This window comes from Callospermophilus lateralis, chromosome 17 (assembly GCF_048772815.1).
Source record: "Callospermophilus lateralis isolate mCalLat2 chromosome 17, mCalLat2.hap1, whole genome shotgun sequence".
In the NCBI taxonomy this organism is placed as follows: domain Eukaryota; kingdom Metazoa; phylum Chordata; class Mammalia; order Rodentia; family Sciuridae; genus Callospermophilus; species Callospermophilus lateralis.
In genome coordinates, this window is record NC_135321.1 from 62,280,064 (window position 1) to 62,289,166 (window position 9,103).

General features: G+C 38.6%; 1 pseudogene; it reads left to right on the plus strand.

Moving 5' to 3' along the window:
* Positions 1–4,689: 4,689 nt before the first annotated feature.
* Positions 4,690–6,363, plus strand: LOC143638113 (cleavage stimulation factor subunit 2 tau variant-like; annotated as a pseudogene).
* Positions 6,364–9,103: the final 2,740 nt, after the last annotated feature.

The window sequence follows — 9,103 nt, forward strand, 5'->3', positions numbered from 1 at the left end:
CAGGGGTACAGGGTTTCTTTGAATTGCCTTTAATAAATAATTAAGTAATTTGTACAAAACAACCTGAGAATAAACAGGCAGAAATAAATGGAGCCAGTTAAGAAAAATATCAGGAAGAAAAATCAATGGAACTAACTCCTGACAGGGTCTACTGGGATCATTGTAAGGCTGGGGTTAATGGTCATAGATTTCTCCATGTATTTCAGAAGGGAAATTTCATTAGCAGAGCAAGTGCACTAAGATAAATTTTGCCAGATTATTGACCCCAGCACCCACATTAACATTGGATTGATTTGTAGATGAAGCCCCCCACCCCCCACCCCATGGGATTGTTGTCTGTGACAGTTCTGGAAAGTACCAATTAGGGTCAAAAAATTCCCCCACCCAAAATGAAGGAGAAGTTAAATATCTGATTGGTGAAGAGTGCAGAAAGTGGATCCCAGTTCTCATGGTAAACATAAGTTTGCCATTAAGTTCCTTGTGTCATTCTCTGCTCAGGGATGACCTACTAGTGCCCTGTTTGACACTTACTTTCATTTATAATCAAATTCTCTTGCTTGGCTTTTCATGTCTGACTCTATCTTTTGCCAGCACATAAGAATTAAGGTTTGGAGTTTTGGCCCCTCATTCACCTATGAAACTAAGCACATGATATGTCATGGCACTTTCATCTTTCATGTAACCCTCAGGGAGGAAGAAGGGTTGGTGGAGAGAGAAAAGGGCTAATTAAAGTAATAGATATGGGCCATACTAAGCAAACCCACCCTGGCCATCTGGGCTAGAGTCTTTGGAGACGTGTAAATAAATTTAAGAACTCAAAAGGCTGGTATGTCATCCCCTTATGAACACCTGGGTGCTCTGGCCCCTGTTACAAGCTGTGCATGTCGAAGCTGTGCATCCCAATGTTATACTGCTAGAGTGGATACCCAGGCAGAGCTGGTGTTTTACATACTGCATTCATTAAATCCAGGATAGAGGACAATTCAATTGGAGTTCAAGGGACTTGTTTACCTGGGGATGGGTTAGCAATTTCTTGCAAGAATGTCAAAAGCCACCAGCCTTCCTAACTTGTTCCCTGTTGGTTCTGTTGGATTTTGGACTTGTGGTCACAGTTCATTCCCCTGAGTGGACTTAAAAAAATTTAAAATACCTTGGGGCACTACAGTTGATCTCCTGGTCTGGCATGCCATTCAATTTCAGATTTAGTAATCACTCACAGACCCTGCCTGTTGGTCAACATTAGCTCCAGTTGCTGCTGCTATGATGTGTAACTGAGATGATACCACCAGAGCCATCTTTTTATTTTATTTATTCATTTTTTTATTTTTGATACTGGGAATTAAACTCAGGGGCACTCAACCATTGAGCCACATCCCCAGCCCTATTGTGAATTCTATTTAGAGACAGTGTTTCATTGAGTTGCTTAGCACCTCGCCTGTTGCTGAGGCTGGCTTTGAACTTGTGGTCCTCCTACCTCAGCCTCCTGAGCTGTTAGGATCACAGGTGTGCACCACTGTGCCAAGCCCATCAGTGCCATCTTGCTGGATGGCAGATTTACCTTTGCAAGTCCTTATTCAGCATTTACTTTTTCATCTATATTTGCAGTCTTTCGCTGTTCTTGCTTTCTTCTTTGGTACCTATGCTTTTATCAAAACAAAGAGTTTTTGCTCCCCTGATGTCAAGCACCTCACATCCCACATGAAAGCCCAAATTAAGGCCTTGTCTGATTCTGTTCCCTCTGGAAGAGAGATGATAAGTCATTTATTTGGTTCCTGGGACTCCTAGGGGACAAAACCCAGGTTGTTACTATTTCAATATTTCTTCTGTTTCATTTTGTGCATGTGCTTCTACTGCTGCTATCAGCTTTGCTTACAAGCTGGTCAGATGGCCTTGTAGCATGCTATTTACATAATGCTAAAACCTCTCAAAGGCTCAGGTGACATCACAAAAGAGAGGCACATGAGATTGTAAGAGCCAGCCATGAAAGGTGAAACATTTACACTTAGCTTGACATGACTGCAGTCACCTTGAGTCCTAACTGCCATGATTCCCCAGGATAGCCCTTGTTAGTTACTCCTGTAGAGGTTCCCAGCATAGTATAAGTAGACAAAACCATCAGAATGATACATAGAGCTTTACAACCAGACCCTTGCTCCAGGAATATGCCTGGCTCTGACAAACCTACATTTCTGCTAAAACATTCACTTTTGTACCAAACCCTATATACACCTCTACTTCACACCCAAATTGTGGGAATACAACCAATCTTGCTGCCATCCAGGACCACAGTTTTGTCAGAAATTCCCAATAAAATGCACTCTGCAATCCTGGATCAATCTATGTCTCTTTCTGATTTCATGCCACCTTGGTGCTAGTTCTCATACACTGGGTTTGGGTTGTTTTGAAATGATAGCTCAGAAGACAGTAGGAAGCCTCACAATGAGGGTTAGAAATGCTCTATCTCGGACTAAAATTAACAAACTTTCTGTATAAATTCACACATTTTTTTCATTAATGAAACACATTTTAAAAACTCATAAATGTCTTAATTTTTTATAATTTAAAAATATTTGTGTAATTTATGCAAAGGTGGATCCTTCTCAGATTTGTTTATTTTAATTTTCTTCTCTGTCTTGGCATAGTTTATAGTTTAAATGTGATAAATCTACTCCAGTCACAGGATAAATAAACCCTATGAGTAGCCATTCTCTTTTCATAGCTAAAGCAAAATTTGCTCCTTGATTCTCCTTGTCTATAACTCCCACTCTGCCTGAGTTTTTTTATATTGATTTCTTAACTCATTGGAGAAGAATATAGAGAATTTCTGATTTTTGATGATTTGACTTACTATTTTCAACTTTGAATTGACTCCAAAGTGTACCCATACAACCATTCTGAGTTGTTGGTTTTGTTTGTTTGTTTTTACATTCAGTATAGTATTCCATAAATTACAAGAAATATTCAGCATCTTATTACAAAATAGGTTTTGTGTTAGTTGATTTTACTCAAGTGTAGGCTGATGTAAGTGTTCTAAGCACATTTAAGATAGGTGAAGCTAAGATGTAACATTTGGTAGATTAAGTGTATTAAATGTGTTTTCAACATGATATTTTCAACTTATGAAGTTTTATTTTGGTACACAGTTCTACCATAAATTGAGGAGCTTCTTTATATAGTTCTAGTATTTAAAAAGAAATGATTCAGAAAGAAATCATAGAGCTAGAGACTGCTTCCTCTGCTGTCACTCATCTCAACTCAAAGAAACTCTACAGGGGGCTTCCCAGCTCCTTAACAAACCACTTATGCTTCTTTTATATTATTGACAGTTATTGCTAACTGATTTTTTAATTTTAATTCTTCATTTGGAAATAAAAATTAATCAAAAATGAGAAATTTAAAAAATAGCCCAAATTTAAAAATTAGCCAATATCCAGAAAAGGTGATGTGAATCTACTGTAGTTAACTGTGATAGAGCTATGGGTCAGTATCATCACAATCAGAAAACACTGTCTTAACCTGGCCTTGGCTAAAGATTTCAAACCATTAATAAAGGAGCTTCACTGCTGGACATATGGCTCAGACAAATTGCTGCATTTAGTTATAGAAAAAATGCAAAACTACAACTGGTTCAATCAAGTAGGAAGTTACAACTCTGAAACATGCTAGATTATCATACTCAGTGTCCAACTAAGCACCATAAGAACAAATCATGTCAACACACTTTTAAGCTATGAGAAGCAGGTTTTAGTAACATTTTACAGCATGGTAATCTTTATCTGAAGTTCAGAATGAGACGAAATGAAATACATTGTTTATGAATACATTACATTTGGTAAAAGCATAAAGAAAATAGAATACTAATCAGATGTGATTTGTGGAGGATTCCTTAGCCCCTCCAATGAAAGGGCAATATTTTATTCCTTAGGCATTTGGGGATATCTGTGGTTTATATTTTTTATTATTCCATGCATCTTTCCACTTAAGACATACAAAATAACATGCATATCTTGTATGTCTTAAATGGAAAGTCACAAAGCAGTGCAAACTGCACAGGAAATAAAATTAAACTTAACAACAAAAAAAGGCCAACTGTGAGTCCTATCTCACAGAAAGCATTAAAAGACAACAAAAAGTGAATTCTACAACTTCTTTTGCTCTAGAACCATATCTTCATTCCCAGAACCTTTAGGATTCAAATGTGACATTAGGTTTTTAATCATTGTGTTCATATCTCCCTACTGTATTTTCTACAATAACTTGGGTTCTATCAAAAGCACTGTGATCATTCAAATTAGGGTCCTTGCTCTTCTTCAGTATATGGTGCTTTTCTTGAGGTTCATCAATAAAATGAAGGTGTTGGACTAATGCAGTATCTGTTTCACCTACTCTGCCTGTGGCAGCAGTACCTGATCTCCACCCAAGGTACAGTCCAGGCCTTTGGGCTTGGATGATGATGACTAGACAGAAAGCAGATCAGCCCAGACCTCATTGATGGGTGAACACTTATTAACACAAAGAAGAGGGAATATAAATGTATACGAACGGAGGCCAGAGATTCTCCAGGGTAACGAGCCCTGACCTGTCCACATGACAGAAAGGTGCTTCAGGGGTTAAAAAGTGGAAAAAATACTTGTAAATTTGAAACATACCTGGAGCGACTCATAGAAGAATTTGCTATCAGCTGTGTGCATGACTGGAATCGTGTCTAGTGTGGTGGTGAGCAACCCTGCAATGTATTGGTCTTTGTGATCAGTGTTTATGGGTAATAAACTGGATGAAGCAACTGAGAAGCAGTTAAAGGAATTTTCTCAGAGGTAGGTTCTGTTGTCAGTTTCCATCTAATATGTGATAGAGAGATGGGAAAAACCCAAAGGTTATGGCTTCAGCACCCATTATTGACTCACCCTATGGAGACCCCTTTGATCCAGAAAATGCTCCTGAATCAAATACCAAAGCAGTTGCTAGTCTTCACCCAGAGCAGATGTTTGAGCTAATGAGGCAGATGAAGCCCTGTGTCCAGAGTAATCACCAAGAAGTTCCAAACAGATTATTTCAAAATCCACAACAGGCTTATGCGCTGCAGGCACAAGTAATGATGTGAATCATGGATCCTGCAATTGCTCTGAAAATTCGGTATTACAAGGTATATGTCACACTACTGATCCCAGGCAAATCTCAGTCTTGTGTCCAGCCCTGGTGCTGGTCCTTACCCTGGGCTGTATCCAGGACCTAATGTTATACTCAATGAACAGTATCCTCCAGCTCCTTAGCCTCAATACATGGCTGGAAGACTCATTAAGAACATTTCTCCTCTGATGCAGACTCCTATCCGGAGTGGAATTCTAGCTCCAGGGCCAATACCAGCAGGAGTTCCTGGAACTGGCCCTGGTTCCTTCACTCCTGGAAAAGCAATGCAGGCACAAGGAATACCAGGAGTTGGCCCAGTGCTCTTAGAACAGGGACAAGTACAGATGTCAGATCCTAGAGCTTCTGTGCCTCAGGGACCCATGACTGGTGGAAGCCTACCTCCTCAAGGACTGTCAGGAGGTGCTCCAAATGACCCACATGGAGGGACTCTGCATTTAGTTACTGGAGAAGTAGAACCTAGGGGTTATCTGAGTTCACCTCATCAGGGTCCCCACATGCACAGTTACTCTGGTCATGACACCTGTGGTCCTTCCTCTCATGATGTGAGAGAAGGGCCATTATCAGATCCCAGATTACTAATTGGAGAGCATACAGGACCCATGATAGATTGAAGGGGTCTATCTATGGATAGTAGAGGAGGCAGAGGTTCTCAAGGGATGAGGCTTGAGCCATGGAAACAGAAGTCTTAGATACAAGAGTAATGGAGACAAGAGCAGTGGAAAGCTGGCCATGGAAGCCATAGGGCTGGAAGCAAGAGGATTAGAGCTGAGACGCCCTGGGCCTAATGCAAGAGGCCCCAGGACTGGTGGAAACCAGGGTCCTTGTCCTATTAATATAGGGACCCTGACGGACTCAGACAGGTCCCAAGCATTTTAGGAGTAGGAAATCCTGGAGGTGGCATGCACAGGGGCAAGCATACAAGGGGGAAGAATTCAGGGAGCAGGTATTCAGGGGGCAAGCAAGCAAGGTGGAGGCCAGCCAAGAAGTTTTAGTTCTGAGTAGAGCCAGGTAACTCCAGAGGATCAATACAAAGCAACTTTGATCATGCAGCTTCTTCAGCTGACTGCAGATCAGATTGCCATACTGCCACCTGAGCAAAAGCAGAATATCCTGATTTTAAAGGAGCAAATCCAGAAATCCATTGGAGCTATCTTTTCTCCAGTGCATGTTTTTCTTCAGTGCATGCTTTTGGCAACTTTGTCTGATATAAGGTAGTTGTAATTTTTTGGGTTAGTCTCTGTGTCCTCTATTCTGTACCATTAGTCTACCAGTCTGCCTTCAACAAATGGTGCTGGGAAAACTGGAAATCCACATGCAACAAAATGAAATTAAACCCCTATCTCTCACCATGCACAAAACTTAACTCAAAATGGATCAAGGATATAGGAATTAAACCGGGAACTCTTGGTCCAATACAAGAAAAAGTAGGTCCTAATCTTTATCATGTGGGATTAGACCCCAATTTCCTTAATAAGACTCCTATAGCACAAGAATTAAAACCAAGAATCAATAAATGGGGTGGAATCAAACTAAAAAGTTTCTTTTCAGCAAAAGAAACAATCTGTAGGTGAGCAGAGAGCTTACATTCTGGGAGCAAATTTTTACCCCTCACACATCAGATAGAGCACTAATCTCTAGGATATATAAAGAACTCAAAAAGCTAAGCACCAGGGCTGGGGTTGTGGCTCAACAGTAGAGCGCTCACCTCGCACGTGCAAGACCCTTGGTTCGATCCTCAGCACCACATAAAAATAAATGAATAAAATAAAGGTATTGTGTCCAACTACAACTAAAAAAAAGCTAAGTACCAAAAAAACACAAATAATCCAATCAACAAATGGACCAAGGACCCGAACAGACACTTCTCAGAAGAGGATATACAATCAATCAACAAATATATGAAAAAATGCTCATCATCTCTAGCAATCAGAGAAATGCAAATCAAAACTACTCTAAGATAACATCTCACTGTCAGTATGGCAGCTACTATGAAGACAAATAACAATAAGTGTTGGCTAGGATGTGGGGGAAAAAGGTATACTCATACATTGCTGGTGGGATTACAAATTGGTGCAGCCAATATAGAAAGCAGTGTGGAGATTCCTTGGAAATCTGGGAATGCAACCACCTTTTGAGCCAGCTATCCCTCTCCTCAAACTATACCCAAAGGACTTAAAAACAGCATGCTACAGGGACACAGTCACATCAATGTTTAGAGCAGCACAATTCACAATAGCTAGACTGTGGAGCCAACGCAGAGACCCTCAGCAGATGAATGAATTAAAAAAAAATGTGGCATATATACACAATGGAATTTTACTCAGAAATCAAAGAGAATAAACTCATGGCATTTGTAGGTAAATGGATGGCATTGGAGAAGATAATGCTAAGTGAGTTAGCCAAACACCCCAAAACAAATGCCAAATGTTTACTGTGATATAAGGAGGCTTATTTATAGTGGGGTTAGGATGAGGAGCATGGGATGACTAGATTAATTCTATATAGGGAGGAAGGGTGGGAGGGAAAGGGAGGGGACAAGAATTAGCAAGGATGATGGAATGTGATGGACATCATTATCCAAATAATGTCTACATACTTTATATACAACCATAGATATAAAAAATTGTAGTATATATGTGTAATAAGAATTGTCATGCAAAAAAGTACATGTATAAAGACATGAATTGGCATGAACATACTTTATATACAAAGATATGAAAAATTGTGCTCTATATGTTAAATAAGAATTGTAATCCATTCCTCTGTCATGTATTTTTTTAAAAAATAAAATCAATTAAAAAAAAAGAAATCCATTGGAGCAAATTGAAAGATTCTTAAAAATACTTGGCTGCAGTTTCATAAAGTTTATTCTGTAGCATAGAAAATGGGTGTAAGAAGTTGACTTCTTCATCCCTACACTTTAATGATGAGAGTTTCCCTCCTAGAACTTAATCACATTTCTTGTTGTCTTTGTGTTTTCAATTTTAATTGAGGTAGGGGGTAAAGAGAGTGGATCTGTTCACTTTAAGTCTCTGTAAATATACAAAAATAACTCTGAAAATGATTATATCAGATTATATCAGATTATATCAGATTACAAAGAGTGCAGCAATATTACAGTCTCTATAATATGCTAAATACTTTTTAAAAATATTGAGTAAAACAATGTGAAAACTGCACATAAAAACTAAAAGGCAGGCTGGAGTTGTGGCTCAGTTGTAGAGCACTCAGTGTGAGGCGCTGGGTTTGATCCTCAGTGCCACATAAAAATAAATAAATAAAATAAAGGTATTATATTGTGTTCATCTACAACTAAAATTTTTTTTTAAAAAAAAGACTAAAAGGTGCCCTGTAAATTTCAAGGTATTAATATAGTTTTAAGATTTTGAGTTGTATAACACATTTACCTCAAAATTATAAGAAATATATTTTTGATAAACCACTCAAAATACAAAATTCTATTTTGGAGGCAATAAAGTTTTGTTTTAAACATTGTTTTAGTTTAGGAATTATTTTGAAATGTTAGAGCTAACAGGATGAGTTTAAATATGTGGTTTTAGAGGTTTTTTTTTTTTTCCTAGAGCTATGTTATTGAAAAACCAAGGAATCCGTCTGTTTTAATGTTGCTTCATTTATACTTCTCTTCAGAGACAAGCAGTATTCTGCCTGGGCCTTTTCTGTGATGATTTAAAGGGATAATTCAGTAATAAACCCAGTTACTCAAGTCTTCTCTGATGCGATCCAGTAATTTCTCAGCATCTATTTCTTAAGAGTCTTTAAACCCTAAATCTGAATCTGAGTAATTCTCACATCCTTCCCCAAAATCAGTATCAAAGGACCATTTGGTCTGAATGAATACATGCAGCATTGAGCTTTTCATAAAGAGTGGAAGGTTTCTTTCAGGAAAGCTCCCAGTTTCCTGGTAACTAGCTTCTATATATAAATAGTATCCATT